This window comes from Lonchura striata, chromosome 21, assembly GCF_050655825.1.
Source record: "Lonchura striata isolate lonStrDom1 chromosome 21, ASM5065582v1, whole genome shotgun sequence".
NCBI classification, from domain to species: domain Eukaryota; kingdom Metazoa; phylum Chordata; class Aves; order Passeriformes; family Estrildidae; genus Lonchura; species Lonchura striata.
The window spans coordinates 4,571,851-4,582,986 of record NC_140723.1 but is presented as its reverse complement, the minus strand read 5'-3'; the positions used below and the strand labels follow the sequence as shown (position 1 = coordinate 4,582,986).

The 11,136-nt window shown below is 52.1% G+C and overlaps 1 protein-coding gene across 12 annotated transcripts in view; it reads right to left on the bottom strand.

Annotated features, from left to right (window-relative positions):
• Positions 1-5,524: 5,524 nt before the first annotated feature.
• The window catches only part of LOC110472503 (uncharacterized), a 111,214-nt gene continuing 105,602 nt past the window's right edge, over positions 5,525-11,136 (bottom strand). For all 12 annotated transcript variants that reach the window (XR_014949790.1, XR_014949788.1, XR_014949789.1 and 9 more), the window contains one exon: positions 5,525-11,136. This exon is cut by the window's right edge and continues 42,018 nt beyond it. The gene's annotated coding sequence lies outside the window, so the exon portion shown is untranslated.

Genomic DNA, 11,136 nt, shown 5'->3' with positions numbered 1-11,136 from the left:
GAGGTGGGGACAACTTCGGTGTGGGCTCCATCCTTCTATATAAGGATTTTTTGTAGTGAGGCCACAGCCCAGGGCCAGGGACCCCTGGGCACATCCTTTTTCCATTTTCCCTGGGAAAGAAAACTCAGCAGTCCAGGTTCCTGATGTCAGTTTGTAGGGCTCCCTTGGGTGTATCAGGGTAGCACAAGTTTGAGGTGGGGACAACTTTGGTGTGGGGTCCATCCTTCGATATAAGGATTTTTTGCAGTCAGGGCCAGGAGCCCCTGGGCACATCCTTTTTCCATTTTCCCTGGGAAAGAAAACTCAGCAGTCCAGGTTCCTGATGTCAGTTTGTAGGGCTCCCTTGGGTCTATCAGGGCAGCACAAGTTTGAGGTGGGGACAACTTCGGTGTGGGCTCCATCCTTCGATATAAGGATTTTTTGAGGTGAGGCCTCAGCCCAGGGCCAGGGGCCCCTGGTCACAAACTTTTTCCATTTTCCCTGGGAAAGAAAACTCAGCAGTCCAGGTTCCTGATGTCAGTTTGTAGGGCTCCCTTGGGTCTATCAGGGCAGCACAAGTTTGAGGTGCGGACATCTTCAGTGTGGGGTCCATCCTTCGATATAAGGATTTTTTGTAGTCAGGGCCAGGGGCCCCTGGGCACATCCTTTTTCCATTTTCCCTGGGAAAGAAAACTCAGCAGTCCAGGTTCCTGATGTCAGTTTGTAGGGCTTCCTTGGGTCTATCAGGGCAGCACAAGTTTGAGGTGGGGACAACTTCGGTGTGGGGTCCATCCTTCGATATAAGGATTTTTTGCAGTCAGGGCCAGGGGCCCCTGGGCACATCCTTTGGCCATTTTCCCTGGGAAAGAAAACTCAGCAGTCCAGGTTCCTGATGTCAGTTTGTAGGGCTCCCTTGGGTCTATCAGGGCAGCACAAGTTTGAGGTGGGGACAACTTCGGTGTGGGCTCCATCCTTCGATATAAGGATTTTTTGCAGTCAGGGCCAGGTGCCCCTGGGCACATCCTTTCTCCATTTTCCCTGGGAAAGAAAACTCAGCAGTCCAGGTTCCTGATGTCAGTTTGTAGGGCTCCCTTGGGTCTATCAGGGCAGCACAAGTTTGAGGTGGGGACAACTTCGGTGTGGGCTCCATCCTTCGATATAAGGATTTTTTGCAGTCAATCTAGGGGCCCCTGGGCACATCCTTTTTCCATTTTCCCTGGGAAAGAAAACTCAGCAGTCCAGGTTCCTGATGTCAGTTTGTAGGGCTCCCTTGGGTCTATCAGGGCAGCACAAGTTTGAGGTGGGGACAACTTCGGTGTGGGCTCCATCCTTCGATATAAGGATTTTTTGAGGTGAGGCCTCAGCCCAGGGCCAGGGGCCCCTGGTCACAAACATTTCCATTTTCCCTGGGAAAGAAAACTCAGCAGTCCAGGTTCCTGATGTCAGTTTGTAGGGCTCCCTTGGGTCTATCAGGGCAGCACAAGTTTGAGGTGCGGACATCTTCAGTGTGGGGTCCATCCTTCGATATAAGGATTTTTTGCAGTCAGGACCAGGGGCCCCTGGGCACATACTTTTTCCATTTTCCCTGGGAAAGAAAACTCAGCAGTCCAGGTTCCTGATGTCAGTTTGTAGGGCTCCCTTGGGTCTATCAGGGCAGCACAAGTTTGAGGTGGGGACAACTTCGGTGTGAGGTCCATCCTTCGATATAAGGATTTTTTGCAGTCAGGGCCAGGGGCCCCTGGGCACATCCTTTTTCCATTTTCCCTGGGAAAGAAAACTCAGCAGTCCAGGTTCCTGATGTCAGTTTGTAGGGCTCCCTTGGGTCTATCAGGGCAGCACAAGTTTGAGGTGGGGACAACTTCGGTGTGAGGTCCATCCTTCGATATAAGGATTTTTTGCAGTCAGGGCCAGGGGCCCCTGGGCACATCCTTTTTCCATTTTCCCTGGGAAAGAAAACTCAGCAGTCCAGGTTCCTGATGTCAGTTTGTAGGGCTCCCTTGGGTCTATCAGGGCAGCACAAGTTTGAGGTGGGGACAACTTTGGTGTGGGCTCCATCCTTCGATATAAGGATTCTTTGCAGTGAGGCCCCAGCCCAGGGCCAGGGCCCCCTGGGCACATCCTTTTTCCATTTTCCCTGGGAAAGAAAACTCAGCAGTCCAGGTTCCTGATGTCAGTTTGTAGGGCTCCCTTGGGTCTATCAGGGCAGCACAAGTTTGAGGTGGGGACCACTTCGGTGTGGGGTCCATCCTTCGATATAAGGATTTTTTGCAGTCAGGGCCAGGGGCCCCTGGGCACATCCTTTTTCCATTTTCCCTGGGAAAGAAAACTCAGCAGTCCAGGTTCCTGATGTCAGTTTGTAGGGCTCCCTTGGGTCTATCAGGGCAGCACAAGTTTGAGGTGGGGACAACTTCGGTGTGGGCTCCATCCTTCGATATAAGGATTTTTTGCAGTCAGGGCCAGGGGCCCCTGGGCACATCCTTTGGCCATTTTCCCTGGGAAAGAAAACTCAGCAGTCCAGGTTCCTGATGTCAGTTTGTAGGGCTCCCTTGGGTCTATCAGGGCAGCACAAGTTTGAGGTGGGGACAACTTCGGTGTGGGGTCCATCCTTCGATATAAGGATTTTTTGCAGTCAGGGCCAGGTGCCCCTGGGCACATCCTTTCTCCATTTTCCCTGGGAAAGAAAACTCAGCAGTCCAGGTTCCTGATGTCAGTTTGTAGGGCTCCCTTGGGTCTATCAGGGCAGCACAAGTTTGAGGTGGGGACAACTTCGGTGTGGGCTCCATCCTTCGATATAAGGATTTTTTGAGGTGAGGCCCCAGCCCAGGGCCAGGGGCCCCTGGTCACAAACTTTTTCCATTTTCCCTGGGAAAGAAAACTCAGCAGTCCAGGTTCCTGATGTCAGTTTGTAGGGCTCCCTTGGGTCTATCAGGGCAGCACAAGTTTGAGGTGGGGAACACTTTGGTGTGGGCTCCATCTTTCGATATAAGGATTCTTTGCAGTCAGGGCCAGGGGCCCCTGGGCACATCCTTTGGCCATTTTCCCTGGGAAAGAAAACTCAGCAGTCCAGGTTCCTGATGTCAGTTTGTAGGGCTCCCTTGGGTCTATCAGGGCAGCACAAGTTTGAGGTGGGGACAACTTTGGTGTGGGCTCCATCCTTCGATATAAGGATTTTTTGCAGTCAGGACCAGGGGCCCCTGGGCATATCCTTTTTCCATTTTCCCTGGGAAAGAAAACTCAGTAGTCCAGGTTCCTGATGTCAGTTTGTAGGGCTCCCTTGGGTCTATCAGGGCAGCACAAGTTTGAGGTGGGGACAACTTTGGTGTGGGCTCCATCCTTCGATATAGGGATTTTTTGCAGTCAGGGCCAGGGACCCCTGGGCACAACCTTTTTCCATTTTTCCTGGGAAAGAAAACTCAGCAGTCCAGGTTCCTGATGTCAGTTTGTAGGGTTCCCTTCGATGTATCAGGGAAGCACAAGTTTGAGGTGGGGACAACTTTGGTGTGGGGTCCATCCTTCGATATAAGGATTTTTTGCAGTCAGGGCCAGGGGCCCCTGGGCACATCCTTTTTCCATTTTCCCTGGGAAAGAAAACTCAGCAGTCCAGGTTCCTGATGTCAGTTTGTAGGGCTCCCTTGGGTCTATCAGGGCAGCACAAGTTTGAGGTGGGGACAACTTCGGTGTGGGCTCCATCCTTCGATATAAGGATTTTTTGTAGTGAGGCCACAGCCCAGGACCAGGGACCCCTGGGCATATCCTTTTTCCATTTTCCCTGGGAAAGAAAACTCAGCAGTCCAGGTTCCTGATGTCAGTTTGTAGGGCTCCCTTGGGTCTATCAGGGCAGCACAAGTTTGAGGTGGGGACAACTTCGGTGTGGGGTCCATCCTTCGATATAAGGATTTTTTGCAGTCAGGGCCAGGGGCCCCTGGGCACATCCTTTTTCCATTTTCCCTGGGAAAGAAAACTCAGCAGTCCAGGTTCCTGATGTCAGTTTGTAGGGCTCCCTTGGGTCTATCAGGGCAGCACAAGTTTGAGGTGGGGACAACTTCGGTGTGGGCTCCATCCTTCTATATAAGGATTTTTTGTAGTGAGGCCACAGCCCAGGGCCAGGGACCCCTGGGCACATCCTTTTTCCATTTTCCCTGGGAAAGAAAACTCAGCAGTCCAGGTTCCTGATGTCAGTTTGTAGGGCTCCCTTGGGTGTATCAGGGTAGCACAAGTTTGAGGTGGGGACAACTTTGGTGTGGGGTCCATCCTTCGATATAAGGATTTTTTGCAGTCAGGGCCAGGGGCCCCTGGGCACATCCTTTTTCCATTTTCCCTGGGAAAGAAAACTCAGCAGTCCAGGTTCCTGATGTCAGTTTGTAGGGCTCCCTTGGGTCTATCAGGGCAGCACAAGTTTGAGGTGGGGACAACTTTGGTGTGGGGTCCATCCTTCGATATAAGGATTTTTTGCAGTCAGGGCCAGGGACACCTGGGCACATCCTTTTTACATTTTCCCTGGGAAAGAAAACTCAGTAGTCCAGGTTCCTGATGTCAGTTTGTAGGGCTCCCTTGGGTCTATCAGGGCAGCACAAGTTTGTGGTGGGGACAACTTTGGTGTGGGCTCCATCCTTCGATATAGGGATTTTTTGCAGTCAGGGCCAGGGACCCCTTGCCACAACCTTTTTCCATTTTCCCTGGGAAAGAAAACTCAGCAGTCCAGGTTCCTGATGTCAGTTTGTAGGGTTCCCTTCGATGTATCAGGGAAGCACAAGTTTGAGGTGGGGACAACTTTGGTGTGGGGTCCATCCTTCGATATAAGGATTTTTTGCAGTCAGGGCCAGGGGCCCCTGGGCACATCCTTTTTCCATTTTCCCTGGGAAAGAAAACTCAGCAGTCCAGGTTCCTGATGTCAGTTTGTAGGGCTCCCTTGGGTCTATCAGGGCAGCACAAGTTTGAGGTGGGGACAACTTCGGTGTGGGCTCCATCCTTCGATATAAGGATTTTTTGTAGTGAGGCCACAGCCCAGGACCAGGGACCCCTGGGCACATCCTTTTTCCATTTTCCCTGGGAAAGAAAACTCAGCAGTCCAGGTTCCTGATGTCAGTTTGTAGGGCTCCCTTGGGTCTATCAGGGCAGCACAAGTTTGAGGTGGGGACAACTTCGGTGTGGGCTCCATCCTTCTATATAAGGATTTTTTGTAGTGAGGCCACAGCCCAGGGCCAGGGACCCCTGGGCACATCCTTTTTCCATTTTCCCTGGGAAAGAAAACTCAGCAGTCCAGGTTCCAGATGTCAGTTTGTAGGGCTCCCTTGGGTCTATCAGGGCAGCACAAGTTTGAGGTGGGGACAACTTTGGTGTGGGCTCCATCCTTCTATATAAGGATTTTTTGTAGTGAGGCCACAGCCCAGGGCCAGGGACCCCTGGGCACACCCTTTTTCCATTTTCCCTGGGAAAGAAAACTCAGCAGCCCAGGTTCCTGATGTCAGTTTGTAGGGCTCCCTTGGGTGTATCAGGGCTGCACAAGTTTGAGGTGGGGACAACTTCGGTGTGGGGTCCATCCTTCGATATAAGGATTCTTTGCAATCAGGGCTAGGGGCCCCTGGGCACATCCTTTTTCCATTTTCCCTGGGAAAGAAAACTCAGCAGACCAGGTTCCTGATGTCAGTTTTAGGGGTCCCTTGGGTCTATCAGGGCAGCACAAGTTTGATGTGGGGACAACTTCGGTGTGGGCTCCATCCTTCGATATAAGGATTTTTTGTAGTGAGGTCCCAGCCCAGGGCCAGGGGCCCCTGGGCACATCCTTTTTCCATTTTCCCTGGGAAAGAAAACTCAGCAGTCTAGGTTCCTGATGTCAGTTTGTAGGGCTCCCTTGGGTCTATCAGGGCAGCGCAAGTTTGAGGTGGGGACAACTTCGGTGTAGGGTCCATCCTTCGATATAATGATTTTTTGCAGTCAGGGCCAGGGGCCCCTGGGCACATCCTTTTTCCATTTTCCCTGGGAAAGAAAACTCAGCACTCCAGGTTCCTGATGTCAGTTTGTAGGGCTCCCTTGGGTCTATCAGGGCAGCACAAGTTTGAGGTGGGGACATCTGCGGTGTGGGGTCCATCCTTCGATATAAGGATTTTTTGTAGTGAGACCCCAAACAAGGGCCAGGGGCCCCTGGGCACATCCTTTTTCCAGTTTCCCTGGGAAAGAAAACTCAGCAGTCCAGTTTCCTGATGTCAGTTTGTAGGGCTCCCCTGGGTGTATCCGGGCAGCACAAGTTTGAGGTGGGGACATCTTCGGTTTGGGGTCCATCCTTCGATATAAGGATTTTTTGCAGTGAGGCCCCAGCCCAGGGCCAGGGGCCCCTGGGCACATCCTTTTTCCATTTTCCCTGGGAAAGAAAACTCAGCAGTCCAGGTTCCAGATGTCAGTTTGTAGGGCTCCCTTGGATCTATCAGGGCAGCACAAGTTTGAGGTGGGGACAACTTTGGTGTGGGCTCCATCCTTCGATATAAGGATTTTTTGCAGTCAGGGCCAGGGGCCCCTGGGCATATCCTTTTTCCATTTTCCCTGGGAAAGAAAACTCAGTAGTCCAGGTTCCTGATGTCAGTTTGTAGGGCTCCCTTGGGTCTATCAGGGCAGCACAAGTTTGAGGTGGGGACAACTTCGGTGTGGGCTCCATCCTTCGATATAAGGATTTTTTGCAGTCAGGGCCAGGGGCCCCTGGGCACAACCTTTTTCCATTTTCCCTGGGAAAGAAAACTCAGCAGTCCAGGTTCCTGATGTCAGTTTGTAGGGCTCCCTTGGATGTATCAGGGAAGCACAAGTTTGAGGTGGGGACAACTTCGGTGTGGGGTCCATCCTTCGATATAAGGATTTTTTTGCAGTCAGGGCCAGGGGCCCCTGGGCACATCCTTTTTCCATTTTCCCTGGGAAAGAAAACTCAGCAGTCCAGGTTCCTGATGTCAGTTTGTAGGGCTCCCTTGGGTCTATCAGGGCAGCACAAGTTTGAGGTGGGGACAACTTTGGTGTGGGCTCCATCCTTCGATATAAGGATTTTTTGTAGTGAGGCCACAACCCAGGACCAGGGACCCCTGGGCACATCCTTTTTCCATTTTTCCTGGGAAAGAAAACTCAGCAGTCCAGGTTCGTGATGTCAGTTTGTAGGGCTCCCTTGGGTCTATCAGGGCAGCACAAGTTTGAGGTGGGGAGAACTTCGGTGTGGGGTCCATCCTTCGATATATGGATTTTTTGCAGTCAGGGCCAGGGGCCCCTGGGCACATCCTTTTTCCATTTTCCCTGGGAAAGAAAACTCAGCAGTCCAGGTTCCTGATGTCAGTTTGTAGGGCTCCCTTGGGTGTATCAGGGTACCACAAGTTTGAGGTGGGGACAACTTCGGTGTGGGGTCCATCCTTCTATATAACGATTTTTTGCAGTCAGGGCCAGGGGCCCCTGGGCACATCCTTTTTCCATTTTCCCTGGGAAAGAAAACTCAGCAGTCCAGGTTCCTGATGTCAGTTTGTAGGGCTCCCTTGGGTCTATCAGGGCAGCACAAGTTTGAGGTGGGGACAACTTCGGTGTGGGGTCCATCCTTCGATATAACGATTTTTTGCAGTCAGGGCCAGGGGCCCCTGGTCACATCCTTTTTCCATTTTCCCTGGGAAAGAAAACTCAGCAGTCCAGGTTCCTGATGTCAGTTTGTAGGGCTCCCTTGGGTCTATCAGGGCAGCACAAGTTTGAGGTGGGGACAACTTCGGTGTGGGGTCCATCCTTCGATATAAGGATTTTTTTGCAGTGAGACCCCAGCCCAGAGCCAGGGGACCCCGGGTACAACCTTTGGCCATTTTCCCTGGGAAAGAAAACTCAGCAGTCCAGGTTCCTGATGTCAGTTTGTAGGGCTCCCTTGGGTCTATCAGGGCAGCACAAGTTTGAGGTGGGGACAACTTCGGTGTGAGGTCCATCCTTCGATATAAGGATTTTTTGCAGTCAGGGCCAGGGGCCCCTGGGCACATCCTTTTTCCATTTTCCCTGGGAAAGAAAACTCAGCAGTCCAGGTTCCTGATGTCAGTTTGTAGGGCTCCCTTGGGTCTATCAGGGCAGCACAAGTTTGAGGTGGGGACAACTTCGGTGTGAGGTCCATCCTTCGATATAAGGATTTTTTGCAGTCAGGGCCAGGGGCCCCTGGGCACATCCTTTTTCCATTTTCCCTGGGAAAGAAAACTCAGCAGTCCAGGTTCCTGATGTCAGTTTGTAAGGCTCCCTTGGGTCTATCAGGGCAGCACAAGTTTGAGGTGGGGACAACTTTGGTGTGGGCTCCATCCTTCGATATAAGGATTCTTTGCAGTAGAGGCCCCAGCCCAGGGCCAGGGCCCCCTGGTCACATCCTTTTTCCATTTTCCCTGGGAAAGAAAACTCAGCAGTCCAGGTTCCTGATGTCAGTTTGTAGGGCTCCCTTGGGTCTATCAGGGCAGCACAAGTTTGAGGTGGGGACCACTTCGGTGTGGGGTCCATCCTTCGATATAAGGATTTTTTGCAGTCAGGGCCAGGGGCCCCTGGGCACAGCCTTTGGCCATTTTCCCTGGGAAAGAAAACTCAGCAGTCCAGGTTCCTGATGTCAGTTTGTAGGGCTCCCTTGGGTCTATCAGGGCAGCACAAGTTTGAGGTGGGGACAACTTCGGTGTGGGGTCCATCCTTCGATATAAGGATTTTTTGCAGTCAGGGCCAGGTGCCCCTGGGCACATCCTTTCTCCATTTTCCCTGGGAACGAAAACTCAGCAGTCCAGGTTCCTGATGTCAGTTTATAGGGCTCCCTTGGGTCTATCAGGGCAGCACAAGTTTGAGGTGGGGACAACTTCGGTGTGGGCTCCATCCTTCGATATAAGGATTTTTTGAGGTGAGGCCCCAGCCCAGGGCCAGGGGCCCCTGGTCACAAACTTTTTCCATTTTCCCTGGGAAAGAAAACTCAGCAGTCCAGGTTCCTGATGTCAGTTTGTAGGGCTCCCTTGGGTCTATCAGGGCAGCACAAGTTTGAGCTGGGGACCACTTCGGTGTGGTCTCCATCCTTCGATATAAGGATTCTTTGCAGTCAGGGCCAGGGGCCCCTGGGCACATCCTTTTTCCATTTTCCCTGGGAAAGAAAACTCAGCAGTCCAGGTTCCTGATGTCAGTTTGTAGGGCTCCCTTGGGTCTATCAGGGCAGCACAAGTTTGAGGTGGGGACAACTTCGGTGTGGGCTCCATCCTTCTATATAAGGATTTTTTGTACTGAGGCCACAGCCCAGGGCCAGGGACCCCTGGGCACATCCTTTTTCCATTTTCCCTGGGAAAGAAAACTCAGCAGTCCAGGTTCCTGATGTCAGTTTGTAGGGCTCCCTTGGGTGTATCAGGGTAGCACAAGTTTGAGGTGGGGACAACTTCGGTGTGGGGTCCATCCTTCGATATAACGATTTTTTGCAGTCAGGGCCAGGGGCCCCTGGGCACAGCCTTTTTTCCATTTTCCCTGGGAAAGAAAACTCAGCAGTCCAGGTTCCTGATGTCAGTTTGTAGGGCTCCCTTGGGTCTATCAGGGCAGCACAAGTTTGAGGTGGGGACAACTTTGGTGTGGGCTCCATCCTTCGATATAAGGATTTTTTGCAGTCAGGGCCAGGGACACCTGGGCACATCCTTTTTCCATTTTCCCTGGGAAAGAAAACTCAGTAGTCCAGGTTCCTGATGTCAGTTTGTAGGGCTCCCTTGGGTCTATCAGGGCAGCACAAGTTTGTGGTGGGGACAACTTTGGTGTGGGCTCCATCCTTCGATATAGGGATTTTTTGCAGTCAGGGCCAGGGACCCCTGGGCACAACCTTTTTCCATTTTCCCTGGGAAAGAAAACTCAGCAGTCCAGGTTCCTGATGTCAGTTTGTAGGGTTCCCTTCGATGTATCAGGGAAGCACAAGTTTGAGGTGGGGACAACTTTGGTGTGGGGTCCATCCTTCGATATAAGGATTTTTTGCAGTCAGGGCCAGGGGCCCCTGGGCACATCCTTTTTCCATTTTCCCTGGGAAAGAAAACTCAGCAGTCCAGGTTCCTGATGTCAGTTTGTAGGGCTCCCTTGGGTCTATCAGGGCAGCACAAGTTTGAGGTGGGGACAACTTCGGTGTGGGGTCCATCCTTCGATATAAGGATTTTTTGTAGTGAGGCCACAGCCCAGGGCCAGGGACCCCTGGGCACATCCTTTTTCCATTTTCCCTGGGAAAGAAAACTCAGCAGTCCAGGTTCCTGATGTCAGTTTGTAGGGCTCCCTTGGGTCTATCAGGGCAGCACAAGTTTGAGGTGGGGACAACTTCGGTGTGGGCTCCATCCTTCTATATAAGGATTTTTTGTAGTGAGGCCACAGCCCAGGGCCAGGGACCCCTGGGCACATCCTTTTTCCATTTTCCCTGGGAAAGAAAACTCAGCAGTCCAGGTTCCAGATGTCAGTTTGTAGGGCTCCCTTGGGTCTATCAGGGCAGCACAAGTTTGAGGTGGGGACAACTTCGGTATGGGGTCCATCCTTCGATATAACGATTTTTTGCAGTCAGGGCCAGGGGCCCCTGGGCACATCCTTTTTCCATTTTCCCTGGGAAAGAAAACTCAGCAGTCCAGGTCCCTGATGTCAGTTTGTAGGGCTCCCTTGGGTCTATCAGGGCAGCACAAGTTTGAGGTGGGGACAACTTTGGTGTGGGCTCCATCCTTCTATATAAGGATTTTTTGTAGTGAGGCCACAGCCCAGCGCCAGGGACCCCTGGGCACACCCTTTTTCCATTTTCCCTGGGAAAGAAAACTCAGCAGCCCAGGTTCCTGATGTCAGTTTGTAGGGCTCCCTTGGGTGTATCAGGGCTGCACAAGTTTGAGGTGGGGACAACTTCGGTGTGGGGTCCATCCTTCGATATAAGGATTCTTTGCAATCAGGGCTAGGGCCCCTGGGCACATCCTTTTTCCATTTTCCCTGGGAAAGAAAACTAAGCAGTCCAGGTTCCTGATGTCAGTTTGTAGGGTTCCCTTGGGTCTATCAGGGCAGCACAAGTTTGATGTGGGGACAACTTCGGTGTGGGCTCCATCCTTCGATATAAGGATTTTTTGTAGTGAGGTCCCAGCCCAGGGCCAGGGGCCCCTGGGCACATCCTTTTTCCATTTTCCCTGGGAAAGAAAACTCAGCAGTCTAGGTTCCTGA